Source organism: Triturus cristatus, chromosome 8, assembly GCF_964204655.1.
Source record: "Triturus cristatus chromosome 8, aTriCri1.1, whole genome shotgun sequence".
Lineage (NCBI taxonomy): Eukaryota > Metazoa > Chordata > Amphibia > Caudata > Salamandridae > Triturus > Triturus cristatus.
Window position 1 is genome coordinate 837,898,678 of NC_140591.1, and position 18,115 is coordinate 837,916,792.

An 18,115-nucleotide genomic window follows, 5' to 3' on the forward strand; every position below is an offset into this window, starting at 1 on the left:
GCTGCATGCACACCACTGCAAGAAGGTATCACCGACCCTGACAACCACGGACAACATCACCGCCCAAGAGGAACTTCTGGACAAAGACCGACCATCCCTGAGCCGCTGCCCGGATACAGAGACACTTGAATTGATTGAATATCCCGATCCCACTGTGCCATCCAAAGAAGGGTATAACTTGCGACGAAAGGAGAGAACTTCGGCTAAGCAGACCACAGGCTGAGTGGAAATCTCAGAGCGGTAGCCTAGTCACCTCAAAGGCCACCAGGAGAGAAACTAAAACAAAGTCTGTGGTTCTGCCCGCTACCGAGTCTCTTGAAGGTGATGGAAGCACCCGACATGAAGATGATGGAAGCAACCGGACGTCCGAAGATCCACTACAAAAACCCAAAGACTGACCGAATGCACAGCTTTAAGACAATAGCACTTTTTATTACCCTTCTCTTTTGCCTTCTCCTCGTGGTCACCTTCTGGATCATGGAGGAGAGCACACCCGCTCATAAGACATTGCTGACCACCGTTCAACCTACCACCACGAAAGAACACCATCTGATCTCACTTTCACCCCAACTCCGAGAAAGGCGTAAGGAGTTCTGGAATAACTCTTTTGTGCAGTTGCTTCACCAACACAATCTTGCCACCAACGCCACTAACTGCTGGATCTGTGGATTGCTACCACATGCCACTGGGCACTCAATCCCTTTCATCCCTTCACCTTTTTCTGTCCATGGTTCCTGCCTCGCCTGGCTGATCCTCCTGCAGGAGAGCTACAAGGACAATGCCACTTCCGGCAGAACCATGTCACACTTCTACCATGGGTTCTGGCTGAACAAAACTGGTAGAACCTCCGCCCTCTTCTGCCCTCTGAGATCGAACACTTCCTTTCACATGGACATCCCCGCCAAAGAACGAGTTGAAATGCAAGTGTTCAACAATCCAGCCAGACCCACTTTCTCTTACCTCCGAAAACGGACAGCCGCCACCCTAACAGTGGCCCTGTCCGTCATCAACAGCACTGGATCTGTATGCCTCGAAGGCCTGGGGGCACGGCTGGTGGGCCACAGCTCCTGCCTCATCACCCGAACATTGGACTCAGTTGACCCACCCTCCTTTGTTGCCTCCCCGAATATGTACTTCGTCTGTGGTACTAAGGCCTACACCTGGCTCCCGAAAGGTTGGGGAGGCACCTGCTACATCGCCTTCGTCCTTCCCCCGACATATGTGGCTCCAGCAAACCATCACCGACAGAAACGTGCCAAAGACATTGTACAAGCCGACTCCACCGGAGCACAGTTCATGGACGCAGTAAAGGGTCTTGTTCCGCTCTGGGGTCCGATGGCAAACAGCCGTGCCATCCGCCACTTAACCCAGGCAGTCGAAACAGCAATGAACATTACAGCTGGCGCCCTCGCCAACAACACCGCTGAGCTTCAGGCCGTCCGCCTGGTGGCTCTTCAGAACCGCCTTGTTCTAGATGTGGTTCTGGCTGATCGTGGAGGAGCATGCCGCATCATTGGGTCCAGCTGTTGTACCTACGTACCGGATAACTCACCCTCAGTCTACAAAGCAATTGAACACCTCCACAGACTGTCCACAGAGGTCCATCAAGAGCAAGAAGAATGGTCACTGGGGAGTTGGTTTTGGGACACTATTAAAGGTTGGGGATGGAGGCTGTTTTCATTTATCCTCATACCAATCGTGATACTATGTGGATGTTGCTTGGGGATTCAGTGTCTGCCACCTTTATGTTCGCTTTTTATGAACTGCATCTGCCCTAAGACTTTGGACTTTGAAACAGAGCGGATGAAAGCTCTGAATGAGGTGGAGGTACGGGGTATTATGGGGATAGATCCAAACTAGGCAAGCTGGCGAGACATGTTAAAAGGGAGGACTGTGGAAATTTAGCGTGCAAACTGAACATTATCTGCGCCATCTTGCCTCCCCCCAGCGCCACGCATAGCGAATGCACGGCCGCCATTTTAGGCACCCCACTCTCTCTCCCCGCTCACTCTCGATCGCCAGCGCTTTCCCCCGGCGCTGCGAGCATCCCCCGCGCGCCGGCCACCCCCGCTCTCTCATACAGGCCATAAACCCTCTCCTTCTGCGCGACCCTGCTACGGAACCACATCCGACCGACATCCCATACATGGTCATGCCTCTCCTTTGATAACCCCCTTCCTCTGCGCCCCATTGTCCGAACTGGTCCCAGGCCATCACCTAGCCCTGCGGATGCAGTTTATTGCCCCTACTGTAAGGGAAACACCCCGCATCAAAGGGATTACAGTAGATCAAAGCCCCTACCCCCTGAGACCCGGCCGGTTGCACCCCCCCCCGGGAATTAGCGGAATTCCCTGCTGCGCGATAGCCATCTCCCACTGCGGGTGGGGTGGGAACCTCTACTGTAACTATGTGTGGGATCGGATCTGAGCCGGGGCTTCAGGGGATGTTCTTTCAGGCATCAAGAGAATCTCAAGAATGTACTATATGTAATAAAGCAATAAACCGGTGTATAAGAGACCAGGTCTCAGAGATGCGGTTAGAGCACCTCGTGACGATACCTTGCTGTCTGATCTGATGTGTTCTGCTCCGACGGAATAAAACTTTGTTTCCTGCCTTCCAGTCTCCGGCGCCTGCCTCTTTCATTGGTAAATTATCGAGTGGTATAAGAGGCGATTACCGCCGGGCAAATACTTGAAAGGTTATCGACTGAAACTGCCGCTACCATTTAACAGATGTTCCACCTGAAAGTCCTTTCCCTGTAGGGAAATAGACCACCTCAACAACTTGGGATTCTCCCCCTTCATCTGCATCAGCCAACGAAGGGGTCTGTGGTCGGTCTGAACTAGGAAGTGCGAGCCAAACAGGTATGGCCGCAGCTTCTTCAGAGCCCATACCACTGCAAAGGCTTCACGCTCTATTGCACTCCACTTCTGTTCCCTGGGAAGTAGTCTCCGGGATAGGAAGACCACGGGTTGATCCAGACCCTCTTCGTTGAGTTGCGATAACACTGCCTCAATGCCATGTTCTGATGCATCTGTCTGGACAATGAACTCCTTGGAAAAGTCTGGGGCCCTTAAGACCGGGGCCTCGCACATGGCTTTCTTCAGTTTCACAAAGGCCTGCTGACAAGCCTCCGTCCAGACTACCCGTCGAGGTTGTTTCTTGGACGTGAGCTCCGTGAGGGGGGCTACAATGGTACCGTACCCCTTCACGAAGCGGCGGTAATATCCCGTGAGGCCCAGAAAAGCTCGGACCTCAGTCTGTGTCTTGGGGGGTTCCCAGGCCATGATGGCCTCGATCTTCGCCTGGAGGGGTTGCACCGCTCCCCTACCCCCCAAGTGTCCAAGGTACACTACCGACCCCTGCCCGATCTGGCACTTGCTGGCCTTGATCGTCAATCCAGCTTGTCTCAGGGCCTGGAGAACAGCTTGCAGGTGACGCAAGTGATCCTCCCAGTTGTTACTGAAGACGGCTATGTCATCCAGATAAGCAGCAGAGAAACTCTCCATTCCGGTGAGGATCTGGTTTACCAAGCGCTGAAACGTGGCAGGTGCGTTCTTGAGCCCAAAGGGCATCACACAGAACTGGTAGTGGGCATTGGGCGTGGAGAAGGCTGACCTTTCCCTTGCTCCATCAGTCAAAGAGATCTGCCAGTACCCAGAAGTAAGGTCAAAGGTACTTCGATATTGGGCAGCTCCCAGCCGGTCAATCAATTCATCCGCCCTAGGGATCGGATGAGCATCAGTTTTAGTTACTGAATTCAGTCCCCGGTAGTCCACACAGAACCTCAGTTCCGGTTGGGCACCCGGTGGTGCAGCTTTTGGTACTAACACCACCGGACTGAACCAGGGGCTGCTAGAAGGTTCGATCACTCCTAGCTCCAGCATCTTAGTGACTTCACTGTGAATGCTGGCCTTCACCTTGTCTGACATCCGGTAGATCTTGGACTTCACAGGTGGGCTGTCTCCTGTGTCCACGTCATGGACGCACAGGTGAGTCCTACCCGGGACAAGGGAGAACAACGAAGAGTACTGTCCCAGGACCTGGCGGCAGTCCTCCCGCTGTTCAGGAGTTAGAGATGGGGAGAGAATCACTCCCTCCACCGACCCATCCTTCTCTTGAGACGCAAACAAATCAGGGAGAGGCTCGCTTTCCACGTCCTCTCCTCCGTCAGTCACCATCATCAAGATGACTTCGGGCCTCTCGTGGTGGGGTTTGAGGCGGTTGGCGTGCAGCACCCGTAGGGGCTGACGAGGGGTCTTCAGGTCCACCAAGTAGGTAGCCTTACCCTTCTTCTCCAACACCTCAAAGGGTCCTGACCAGCGATCCTGGAGGGCGCTAAGCTCTCCTGGTTCGATCACCCACACCTTCTGGCCAGGCTCCAACTCCACCGGGTGAGCGTTGTGGTCATACCACGCCTTCATCACTGCTTGGCTGGCTTCCAAGTTGTCAGAAGCTTGCTTCCACAACTTAGCCATTTGGCTCCGGAAGGCCAGCATGTAGCTCACCACATCCTGGGGAAGCTTTCTGGGAGTTCTTTCCCATCCGTCTCTCACCAGGTTGAGAGGTCCACGTACAGGGTGCCCATACAGAAGCTCGAAGGGGCTGAAGCCCACTCCCTTCTGTGGCACTTCCCTGTAGGAAAAGAGTAAACAGGGCAGGAGGACGTCCCATTTCCTCCGCAGGCTTTCAGGCAGACTTCTGATCATGCCCTTCAAGGTTTTGTTAAACCTCTCCACCAGACCATTGGTCTGGGGGTGGTAAGGAGTGGTGAACCGGTATGTCACTCCACACTCCTTCCACATCGCCCGCATGTACGCTGACATGAAGTTGGTCCCCCTGTCGGACACAACTTCCTTGGGAAAACCCACTCGGGTAAAGATTCCCATCAGGGCCCTAGCCACAACAGGTGCTGTTATGGTCCTCAGAGGTATTGCCTCTGGGTACCGTGTGGCATGATCCACCAGAACCAGGATAAACCTGTGACCAGCTGACGTTGGCGGATCTAACGGACCCACAATGTCGATGCCCACCCTTTCAAAGGAGGTGCTAACGACAGGAAGTGGTTCCAGGGGAGCTTTCAGCTTCACCCCTGTTTTCCCACTGGCTTGGCGAGACACACATGTCCGGCAGTAGGTATCGGACGACACTTTCATTTGAGGCCAATAAAAGTGTGGGATAAGACGGGCGAAGGTCTTGTCTTGCCCCAGGTGTCCTGCCAATGGGATCTCGTGAGCCAACTCCAGAAGGAAGGCTCGATAACGTTGAGGGACTACCAAGGCTCGTGACGATCCGTGTAGGGGTGCCTTGGGTTCACTGTAGAGGAGGCCATCCTCCCAGTAAACACTGTAGTTCCCTTCAACGTTCCCTGCTGCCTGGGCTTGGGCCTGTCGCCTCAGCCCCTCAAGGGTAGGGCACTCCCTCTGGCCCTGGCAGAATTCCTCCCTGGACGGGCCTCCCTCCACGTGCCACTCGGCCGGGATGGGTAGGTCCCCCAGTTTGGTAACGTCCCCCACCGCAGACTCCTGGTCCACCACCTCCGGTGGCCTATCCGTCCTACGGAGTGTGGACGCCGAGGCAGGCTCCTCCTGTCCTCGGTTCTTCCCTTGATTGGCAGCTGGCTGGGCCTTTGTTCCAGGCTCCAGCCGAAACGAACTCCCTCTCCGGGTAGTCGCGGACCTTGTGCTCACACAGGCCCAATCAGGTGTACCCAGCATCTCAGTGTGAGTCCGGTATTCCACCTCCTTCCAAGCGTTGTGCTCCACGTCATTCCCCAGCAGACAATCGACTGGCACGGCAGGGCTTACAGCAACTCGAAGTGAACCTGCAACCCCCCCCCCATTCAAAGGGAACCTCGGCCACTGGATAGTGGCCTGTTCTGCCGTCAGCCATCGCGGCTGGGTGGAGTACATCGGGAATTACCTGCTCTGGAGACACCAGTTGGCTACGTACCATAGTCATACTGGCTCCTGTGTCTCTCAGAGCCTCCCCTCTTTGGCCGTTGATGGTGACCCACTGCCCATACTTTACAGTATTGGCGGGCACCTGGATCTTAGGAACCATCTCCCGTTCTCCCAGGGACACTAAAGTGACACCCGCCCACTCCCTTCCCTTAGTTAAGGGCATCTCCTCCCCGAGCACTACACTAGCTACTCCGGGGGTCTTTCCTCCAATGGGAGGGGGTGGTCGTTTCAGGCACTTCGGATCTCCTTTATAGTGTCCAACGCCACCGCACTCGTAGCAATGGACAACCCTTGGCTGCTGACTCTGGCCAGGATTAGGGTTTCTGGGTGGGTTAGCCCTAGGGGTGAATCCTGTTCCCTTCCCTTGGAAGTTATTTTGGGGGCCTTTGGAGAACTCCTTTTTCTTTTCCCCTCCCTCTTTCTTCTGGGGGGCGCCCTGTCCGGCCTTTTGAGTATCCCCTCCAGTCCCCCTTGTGGACACCCGGGTACTAGCCCAAATGTCCGCCTCCTCAGCAAGCTTCCGGGGACTGGTCAGCTTGCTATCCACCAGGTGTTGACGCAGTTCAGGGAAACATTTCTCGAGCAGGTGTTCCTTCAGTACTAGATCAAACAACCCCTCGTAGTTCCTCACTTCACTGCCCTGAATCCAACCCTCTAGTGCCTTCTTTGCATAGTCCAGGAAGTCCACCCAATTCTGTGTGCCCAGTTTGTGACTACCCCTGAACTTCTGTCTGTACTTTTCAGGTGTTAGTCCAAACTTTCTTATGAGCGCCAGCTTCATGGTGGGGTAGTGGGTCTGCTCCTCCTCCTCGAGGGCCAATAATGCATCCCTACCAGCTGGAGGCATGTACTTGTACAATCCCGCTCCCCAGTACTTCTCTGGAACCCCATGGGCCCTTAACGAGACCTCATAGGCCGCTAGCCACTTGGCAATATCGTCGCCCACTCCATAGCTAGCTACTATGTCCTTTGGCAGGTAGGGTTTGGGTTCCCTGGTGTACTCTCGTTCTTTGCTGCCACCGTTAGGTACAGGGTGTGCCCCGATTCTCAGGATCTGAAGATCTATCTCTTTCAGCCTTATCTCATGAGCCATCCTCTGTTCCTCCTTTTCTTTCTCCAGCCTTGCTAAGTCCCATGTGAGCTGTCTTTTCTCCCTCCGGTCTGTTAACTCCACTTCAGACAAGCCACCGCTAGACGCACTGCTGCCCTTCCTGGAAAGTGTCCTGGGCCCCGCTAACAGGTTCCCCACCTCAGGTTGGTACAAACCAGCTCCCTCACTGTCAGGCTCTCTATCCCTGTCCTCCTCCTCAGCCTTGCTTTCTCGGCGTGCCTCCCCCCAAGCCCTTAAGCTGGTTTGGAGTGCACCCTTCTTTGCTCCTGGGGGACAATACACCCCCTCCCGCTGACAAAACTCCCTGAGTTGGGCCACAGTGTACGTTTCTAAATTCTCCAGTACAAACTCCATCTTGCCCACTCAGGTCAGAGGACAGTTATTTGCAGTAACTATGCAGGGGGGTACCTTATATAATACCTCCTCCCACCACCAGAGTAAATTTGGAAAAACAAAAGCTCACAATTAGGAAGGCCGCTTTGAGAAAACTCCCAGTGTAGGCCTATGGACTACCCACAGTTATTGTTGAGTATACGTAGGCACAGCTCTATCCCACCGCTGAACACCAATTAATGTTGGAAATACTCCACTCCCACACCGGAAGAGGTTGGTGGTAACGGGGTCTTTCCAGGACATACAGTGGTAGCTTGGCTCGAGTGGTCAGGAATCAGGCACCGTGCTAAGCATACGACATACCCATACAATAACCATGCGTGCATCCGTTCCAAAAACGACTCTACACCGTAAAAATTATGAAAATATCTTTCTTTATCTTCTTTTTCTCTTAGTTGCTGATAAGATAAATAATACACAATCACAATATACAAAGCTTTTTAAATAGTGCAGGTCAAATAAATACTGTCTTAATGATTCAATAAATAGGGGTGATCATAAATAAGGAAGGCATAAATATAAGTGCAAAACATACAGGCAATTAAATATTCTGAGGCAATAAATACTGCAAACCAATAAATATTGTGCGACAATAAATACTGTGGAACAATAAATACAGTGAAGCAATAAATAGGTTAAATACAATAAATACAGTGCCCTCAATAAATAATTAAAAGCTGACAGTGACACTTATAGAATCAGATCACATTTGAGATTACTATGGGCTGATTTGGCCCAGGCACAGCTTGTGGTGATGTGGAAGGCTTGAGGGTGTCTATTCCCTGGCTTGAACAAGGCTGAGGCCTAAACTGAGGTAGATCAAGGGGGGAATACAAGAGACCTGGCTCTCTCACTCTACACAACCCCTCTGAATTAGTCTCAGCTCACCCCTGGCACAGTCCAGCTGGTTCCAGCACCTCTCTAACCCCTAGAGTAGTCTCTTAGGATTCCACAGGGCCTTTGGCGCCCTCTATTCCACTTACTGCCCTTTTTCTAAAGCTCCGACGCCGCTGGAGTCGTGTCGACGCCGTGAGGCGGTTCCGGTTCGATGTCGGTGGCCTCGGCACAATGTCAGTTCTTGACGACGCCGGTAGGCGGTTCCGGTTCGATGTCGGCGGCCTCGGCTCGATCTCGACCTCCGATTCGATGGCGTCGGGCAGTCTTGACTCGATGTCGACTTCGGGCGGCTCCGGTCCGATGGCGACCTCAGGTTCGATGACGTCGGCCGGCCTTGGCTCGATGTCGACTTCCGGCGGCTCCGGAGTGCGATCCTCACTCCCGACCTCCGGTGCTCCTCTCCTCAGGTTCCGGCGACTCCGGAGTGCGACCTCCACTCCCGACCTCCGGCACGCTTCACCTCGGTCTCCGGCGACAACGGAGGGCGGACTTCACTCCCCCGTCGACGCCGCTCACTTGACCTCAGGTGTCTTCCTCCTCGACCTCTGGTACTCTCCACGACCTCCGTCGGCACCCTCTCTCGACCTCTGGCGGCTCCGGGTACGACGTCTGCTTTCCAGTCAGCGCCGCTTCTCCACCTCGGGCTCCAAGTCTCAGGCTTCTCGACGTCGGATTCCAGGGAACCCAATAAACAGGTCAGATTCTTGCTTTTCTTTACTTCTAAGGCCTGTTCCTGCTGTCCAGGTCCTTAAGATGGTTTTTCTTGCTTTGTCCCACACAGGGCTCCAGGCTGGGCTCAGTCAGTAGGGACTAGTATCAAGGGTGGGTTTATGGACCCCACTCCAGGCACAAGTTTCCACCCCTGCTGCCTCACTCCTTCAGGTTTCTGCTGCTCTCTCTTCACCAGTCAGGTGCCAACTGCCAGCTCCAACTGCCAACTCTCTGTCTTAGCTTCCCAACATTCTAAACCGCCTCCAACTGTCACAGGGTTCCGGAATGTTCTGGAAGGTGCTAGTAGGTTCCAGTGGGTGCTGGTGATGTCACAGGTGGCCACCATTTTGTGCTCCAGGCCCTCAGACAGAAGTTCCAGGGGTAGCTAAAATGGCTCCCTGAATCTGCATCAATACGAAAAAGTCTGGTGGTTCCCAAAAAGGAAAAATACTAACAGGGCTTGAGGCAAAAGTGGGACAAAATAAATAATTATGAGGAGGGACCACCCAAAGGGCTGACAGGTCTAACAATGTCTATACTTCCCTTATAACTCCGAGAAGCTTAGGATGGGACTCCAAACTTTCAAGTATAGGATGATTTAATATTTTAAATGCAGGTATCAAATATTTGGGGGAAGTAAGTGTATTTTCAGGAGCCTTGTCTTACCCTCAGTAAGCAGGGAAACCACATACACATGCCTCAGTGCATAAGTGTGAAATTCATTTACATACACACCAGAGCCTGTGGGGTATTGACAGATGGTAAACTGCAAGAGACGGAAGACCCGCATATTCATTGAGGGCTGGTAGATGCTCACAAAGTAGACAGTCCCAAGATAACTCATTTGAACATTAAGGGTACTTTGCGTCCTCCTGTTCCTGCTGATGGGCTTGTAAGGAGCAGAGGCAAACATTGATAAGAGAATCTATAATTTGCCTCTTGCAAAGAAGGAACACCAGTTTAGTTTTCCAGTGAGCAATTTGTGAGATTAATGTCTGTATGTGTGATTGTGCGACTGGAAGGAGATGGCAGAGATTTAATAATTGTTTAACCATCACCTATGGATAAAGTGAATGCACAATGTATAAGTATGCAAAAGGTGTGTGCTGATACCTGAAGGTGATGGACAACCCAGAGATTCAGTGAGTGAACAAGGCTTGCTTAAACAAGCTACTGGCTCAAGGGGGATTATCCTAAATTTGTGGGGATTATATTTCTATGTTAAATTGTGAGTGCTGCGTTAACATAAACTCTGGCAATCAGCAAATAAAACCGTTCGCTCCCAGACCAAAACATGACAGATGGAATGAATGACAGATGAAAGAAAATTAAAATTAAGCTAAACAAGAAGAAAATAGAGGCAGTGTGAAACGTCCTATGTGGGGGGGTGGCCGGGGGGGGGGGGTGCAAACCAGTTCAAACAGAGTAAAAAAACAGAACATGAAATAGATGAAAGAGACAGGCAAGTGGAGGTGGGGTAGGAGAAGATATGCAGATTGTTGCCCTGTTTAAATCAACAGCAACAAATGCAACAAGGTTCAGGTTTAATATAGCTCACTTCAGTGCTTTAAGTGGGAAAAAAAACTGGGGGTGCTCTAAAAGAGGCGTGGTTAATGTCTTGAAGGGGCGTGGCCTATCCGAGTAGGGGCGTGGTCTAAATCAAAATAACTAGCACTGTGTGCTTAAGAAAATCATGAAGTCGCATCCAGCAAAGGATAATAAAATAGGCAAAAAGGTATATTTATTAAGTATAACCCATAAAAATACCAAACACTTTAAAAAACATGTAAAGAATATTTATATTACTTAGAAATCTATTGCAAGATTCCCCAAAACCCTCAAAGATATTCAGTGTGTTTGTTTTGCTGGGGTTTCTCACAACAATTTTCTTCAGCAGACCTTCTACCTTTTGCAAGCCAACTCTTTACATACAGCTTTGGGTCAAATGTTTCAAATGGAGGACCATTGAGTTTTATCCATAGGCATGAAGATTTTTCCATTTTCTTTCACACACGGCCAGATGACATAAATTGAGGATTTCTTAACTGTGACCTTTATCTGTCACATGGCTGTAGTCCATAATTATATACTTTAACTCCTGTCAATATTTTAGTAGGAGGACACACACAATTTTCTTTTGTTAAATTCAATTCATGCTAGATGTGACATTAATTTTTGTAAAATTACAGTTTATGAATCTTATCCTTTTTCAGCTCAGTCCAAATGGACTTCAGTACCACCGCCATCGAATCGGGGAATGGGACCACTGGCCTTCAAGGTGGAGGCCCCACGATAGGCATTACAATGCGACTGCCACTACGGTGTTCGCAGTGCCTATCTTTTACATTGCAGCAGGTGCTGCTGGCTGCATCATCCGCCGCAAAGTAAAAAAAAAAGGAACATGTTAAATATATCGGTGCCTGCCACATGGTTCAGTGATATGTTGTGGGGCATCATAGATGCCCCCCAGGACCCATGTCTGAGGGCCAGGGGTAAAGGGGCCTGCTACGGGCCCCCAATGTCCCTTTCGCCAGCATTTCCATGGCAGGTGAACCGCCATTGATAAGCTGGCGGCTAAGGGACATCGTAATCCCTGCTGCAGTGCATGGTAGGCACCACCAGCATTGTAGGAACCACGAGCCCCTCCACCACACCGGCGGGCTCAAGAAGCCCGTCGGGTGCGTGGTGGTTGGTCTGTCCGACCGCCAGGTAACCACCCGCCATTGTAATATGGCGGGCAGTGACGCAGTCACCAATGGCGGTGGGACCGCCACCGACGGGGTGACGTGGTGGTCCCACAGCGATTATAATCACCCCCTAAGTTTGGTGTGCATGCAAATCCTACATTGCCAACCCCTGGCAAGTTGCACTGCTAGTGCTGGAAAAAGGCCAATGGAGGTACCAATGGGTGAGGTGGACTGGCCTCAAGGGTCTTGTGACCTCAGTGACAGATTCACTGTCGATCTAGGATGTGCTTCTTCATATGCCTGCCCGTAAGACTGGAATTGAACTGCAGTATGGATTGTGGTGGACAGGTCCACCTGCGGGTGCTAAGACACCTGGGCTTCTAAGGTCTATCGGGCCTTCTAAGGTGTAGCATCGGAATAAGCTCTGTCAGGAGTGTGGTATGGTGAACTGGTCATGAAGGTCTGAACATGGTTCTCCAGTTCCAAATTCAGCAGCTCTGGCCAGAGTGCCACATTCTCTCCCACACTGAACACCATACTGCCCCACTGAGAGAAACTCGCACTGCCTTCAGCACAACTCAATTGTGCTGCGACTGAATTCAAATTATGCACTAAGCAACAGTAAAATGCTGCCTGAAAAAAAGGAATAACACCCTGGAAAAAGCAAACACTCATAGGGAATGCATGAATAAGCAAAGCATGCGAACTGTAATCAGAAAAAAACATGGTTACATTGACGGTTTTAAACTCATTATTCAGAAATCAGTAAGTGATTTTGCCTGAAAAGTTCAAGACATGGCTACTGGACCAGGAAGGGACCCCTTTCAATGTCCATTGCTTATATCCTTTCAAAATGTATGCAGTTTGGTTTAAAAAAGACCACATCCCCAAACACAGAGCCGCATTTTATAAGCTAAAATAATTAAAAAGTTGGAAACGATCATATTAAACGTTTCCACTCAACCCATCAACCAGGTATTGCAGTCTCTTTAGGAATGGCGCACTTACCCACCCTGGGAAAACAATGTTGTTCAAAGAAAGAAGATAAAAAGAAACTAGCGCTTTCACTGGCAAACTCTGTAAAGTGGCGCTAATGTGTGTGGGTGTAAATAACAGTCTGGCCTGTCTGCTGTCCACTCTGTATTGCTTTATTTAGGTATTTAACTATTTTTTCTCTCCATTCCGAGGTTTTTCTTTTCAATCGAAAACGGTCAGAAAATGAAGACATTTACAGCCAAAGTGTTCAGCCTTTTTTGGATCAATTTCACAGGGGAAAAAATAAAGAAAAGGAGAGGCAAGAGAGAGTACCTTAAGAGCTGCCTCTTGAAATCAGCACGTAAGCAGGAGCGAGACAGAGACAGAAAGAGATGGAGGAATAAAGAGAGGAGGGCAGCCGCCAGAGGCAGGTCAGGAGTAGTGGACACGGTCCTTGCCATGAAGGAAAAGAGACAGCGTTTATTTTTTCTCCGTTCTCTGCCCTTCCCAGAACGGCTGAGCCTTCCTGCAGCATGACAAAAGGCAGAGGGCGGGTGGCCTCTGACTCCAGGCAGGTCAAGTGCAGGGCCATTAGGTAGCGCTTTCGCGTGCTAATGGCCCTGCGATAACAGAAGGGAGAGGGGAAATTCCTTTGTCCCCTCGTCCCCCCCACCCTTTTCCCCGTGTCCCCCCCACTCCAAAATCTGGGGGGGATATATCCCCCGCGTCCCCCACACTTCCTACGCCCATGAGTGCAGCAACAGTGGGCAGAGTCTGAGCACCGGCAGTTTATTTTCGGGCCCTCAAAACGGGTCCGAAAAAAAAAAAAAATAAAGAACGGACTACCTTTAGTAGCCACGAAAATAGAGCCCGATAGAGACCCGTTTCGAAGGCCCCAAAAAAAAACTGCCGGTGCTCAGACCCGGACAGCCCACTTAAAGCCCTGGCTCACTTGCTGGGCCTACATTATGCAAATTGCAAACTTGCCTTCATTGTGCCGCATTATGGTGAATGCGCTGCCCCCAGGGCAAGGGCAGCCGTGAACTTATGCTGCCCTGGGGGCAGCACGTTCACGTGAAATACAGAGCGCTGCCTTACAGCCGCTCTGTGTTTACGCTGTACAGGTAGCATCCCCCTGCTCTTTCAAAGGGGACTAGAGATCCCCTTGCAGGCGGGTGCAGTCAGTGGCTGCACCCACCTGCAAGGGGATGTCTGGGGGGTTCATTGGGACCCCCTTTCCCCCCACAGAGGACTGCCATCAGGGCTTTTTTTGCCTCTACGACCACGTCGGTAATACAACCCGGGAGCAGTCAGAGATTCCCTCATTTGCATGGGGCACGCTCCCAAGCAAATAAGGGAACCCCCTGCAGATAGTGCTGGCGCTTTATGTGCGACAGCGCCTTTGGCTATTACAGAAAGAGACGCACAAGCGTCTGCGCCCCCTTCTGCAATACCAGAGTGCCCTGGAGGGCATACAAAGTGGGCACAAACACCTGTTGCACTCTGTATAATAAGGCCCTTGGTCTCTTACCCACGTGATGCCCTTTGTGACTCAGCCCTCGAATTATGTCCTTGTGATTCTCACACACCTCAATTTACGTATTTTGTTTTATTTTTTTGTAAATTGTACGTTGTACCAAGAACATTGTTCTTAATCCCACTGGGTAGACAGCTGTTGCAAACCGAACATATTTGCACAATGGTCTATGTACTGGTTTATCTCGGCTACTGTAAGATTGAGGAACATGGTGGGGTAGTAATGCTTTTAATGAGGTTGTATGTATTCGAGCTGTTTCAATTTATGATCTGGTTTTGATGTTAGATTTGTTTCTTTGTTTATTTTTGCACAAGTCACTTTATGGTCAAATCTCTGCAAGGTTTATTGATTTGCTGACGGTGTCTATGTCATTTATGTTGCAGAGGATATATCGTTTTTAGTTTATTTTTTTGTTTGACTCAATCCTTACGTCATGTGAAGCTAATGCAAACTGAATACGTTTGCACAACAAATGTTAGAGTTTATGTCTGTTGTTGGCTGAGGAATACGGTGGGGATGTAATGTTTTAATGGTTTATTTATTTATCCGAGTCGTTTTAGCTTTTGATGTGTTTTTGATTTCATATTTGTTTTTTTTTATCAATGTACAAGCCACTTTATGGTGTTATTTCTGTAAATTCGTTTTTTTCCTTATCCATAGGCAAGTGAGGACTCTATAGAGTACGGTGTAATTAAAAACGTACGAGCCGCGCTGAGACCTGAAAAAGGATTCTGGGCCCCACAATCTATTTTCTATTCAAACGATAGTAGACGAACGTTGAACTGCCCATTCCCTAGAAAGGTGAAAACGAGTTTGTCACACGTTTAATTAAGAGGGTTGAGAGGAGACCGTTAGCAACCAATAAGATTTATTCTTTTTCGACGTTTAGTTTGCTCATTCACGACGAGGGCAAAGAGCCTGCTGGGAGCCATTGGCTTATGGGGCGTTAGGTTGGAGATCTAATGAAGTAAATATTTCATACGTAATAAGGTGAGTACGAGCTGGAGTCTCTATCTCCAGTACGGGTTGGAAGAGATATCTGAGCACGAGCTGGAGTCTCTATCTCCAGTACGGGTTGGAAGAGATATCTGAGCACGAGCTGGAGTCTCTATCTCCAGTACGGGTTGGAAGAGATATCTGAGGATGAGCTGGAGTCTCTATCTCCAGTACGGGTTGGAAGAGATATCTGAGGATGAGCTGGAGTCTCTATCTCCAGTACGGGTTGGAAGAGATATCTGAGGATGAGCTGGAGTCTCTATCTCCAGTACGGGTTGGAAGAGATATCTGAGGATGAGCTGGAGTCTCTTTCTCCAGTACGGGTTGGAAGAGATATCTGAGGATGAGCTGGAGTCTCTATCTCCAGTACGGGTTGGAAGAGATATCTGAGGATGAGCTGGAGTCTCTTTCTCCAGTACGGGTTGGAAGAGATATCTGAGGATGAGCTGGAGTCTCTATCTCCAGTACGGGTTGGAAGAGATATCTGAGGATGAGCTGGAGTCTCTATCTCCAGTACGGGTTGGAAGAGATATCTGAGGATGAGCTGGAGTCTCTATCTCCAGTACGGGTTGGAAGAGATATCTGAGGATGAGCTGGAGTCTCTATCTCCAGTACGGGTTGGAAGAGATATCTGAGGATGAGCTGGAGTCTCTATCTCCAGTACGGGTTGGAAGAGATATCTGAGGATGAGCTGGAGTCTCTTTCTCCAGTACGGGTTGGAAGAGATATCTGAGGATGAGCTGGAGTCTCTATCTCCAGTACGGGTTGGAAGAGATATCTGAGCACGAGCTGGAGTCTCTATCTCCAGTACGGGTTGGAAGAGATATCTGAGGATGAGCTGGAGTCTCTATCTCCAGTACGGGTTGGAAGAGATATCTGAGGATGAGCTGGAGTCTCTATCTCCAGTACGGGTTGGAAGAGATATCTGAGGATGAGCTGGAGTCTCTTTCTCCAGTACGGGTTGGAAGAGATATCTGAGGATGAGCTGGAGTCTCTATCTCCAGTACGGGTTGGAAGAGATATCTGAGGATGAGCTGGAGTCTCTATCTCCAGTACGGGTTGGAAGAGATATCTGAGGATGAGCTGGAGTCTCTATCTCCAGTACGGGTTGGAAGAGATATCTGAGGATGAGCTGGAGTCTCTATCTCCAGTACGGGTTGGAAGAGATATCTGAGGATGAGCTGGAGTCTCTATCTCCAGTACGGGTTGGAAGAGATATCTGAGGATGAGCTGGAGTCTCTTTCTCCAGTACGGGTTGGAAGAGATATCTGAGGATGAGCTGGAGTCTCTATCTCCAGTACGGGTTGGAAGAGATATCTGAGGATGAGCTGGAGTCTCTATCTCCAGTACGGGTTGGAAGATATATCTGAGGATGAGCTGGAGTCTCTATCTCCAGTACGGGTTGGAAGAGATATCTGAGGATGAGCTGGAGTCTCTATCTCCAGTACGGGTTGGAAGAGATATCTGAGGATGAGCTGGAGTCTCTATGTATAGGAAACGTTACAAGAGACATTTGAGGTAGGGTGTTGGGTATGATTTAATTGAATTGTCCCTCCTCTAGTTTGCTTGATTATTGAGAGTGTGTTCCCCCTTTATCTTCGAATTTTTCTTTAAAAGAAAAGACAAGGCGGGCTCTTGATTATCTCTGAGGGGTCTTAGCCGGTATCATCTGGGCATTATTTATTGGAGGTGAGTACGCTGACTACGAGTGGATGTATGTGTCTGCGGGTGATAAGATTATGGGCTAGGCAATGGATGGAATAGAGTACAAGTAATTGGAATGGGGTGATTCATGGCCCAAAGTGCCTTGGCTATACGGAGGAAGAGCCTGCTTTAATGTAAAATATGATGGGGATGATGAATAAAAATGTGTGTTTTCTGGTGCCACTTCAGAAGGGGATGCAATTATGATTTATTCATTATAGAATGTTGGCACACGTATGTATATCGCCACAGAATATTGTTTGATCTGTAATTGTTGAACTTTTGAATCACAGTATGTTTATGATTGTGTTTTTTTACAATGTTCATGTTTGGGTTTTTGTTAGAGAATCGTGTTTTTAGTCCTGAGGGAGGTGGGGACCAATGAGTCCTATCCACTGAAATGCATCGACATAACTGGGAAAAATGAATCTGTGTGGACGGTGGATTTGGGAGTTGGATATCGCATGAAGGTCCTTCCACCACAGATCTAATGGATCAGTTTGTAGATACAGACAAATGAGTCTTTGTTGTGTTTCTCCCTGGTTTTGTGATTTTTTGGGGGGTTTTTAAATGTATTACTTTTTTTTGCACCGTACAGTGAAGAAAAACTCTTCTTTTAATGCTTTAGGATTTTTATAACAGTTAATTTTCTGAACTAGATGTTCATTGTGGTGACTATTGTAATTGTAGGTGTACACATACGGTAAATGTTTGTAACGAGAATATAACATTAAATCTTTGCACCCAAACAATATTGTTGTAGTACTGGATTAAGAGTGATCTTCATGGGTGATTGTGGTGTGAACCTGAAGTGTACAGTGTGCGGACTAGCTCTTGCGGGGAGATAAGTTCTTATTACTGTGCCCTGTCCCCGGTGTGTGTGGGGCCATCTCTCTTTTTTTGCACAAATCTCTGCAAGGAACATCGATTTGTTGATGGTTTTTATGCTACTCTATTTTAGTGGACAAATTTTTTTCTTATGTATTTGTTTTTATAACTTAATTGTTGTGATATAATGTGACTTGATGGTTTTATGCTGTGTGTTTTTTTTATGGTTTTTATTAACGGAATAAAGATCAATTGATGATGATGATGAAACCAGCTGTCATGAACAAATACCACCATTTGTTAGATTAAAAAT

General features: G+C 49.4%; 1 protein-coding gene across 2 annotated transcripts in view; it reads right to left on the reverse strand.

Annotated features, from left to right (window-relative positions):
• Positions 1–18,115, reverse strand: part of VEGFD (vascular endothelial growth factor D) — a 391,659-nt gene that overhangs the window by 131,018 nt on the left and 242,526 nt on the right. The window lies entirely within an intron of this gene.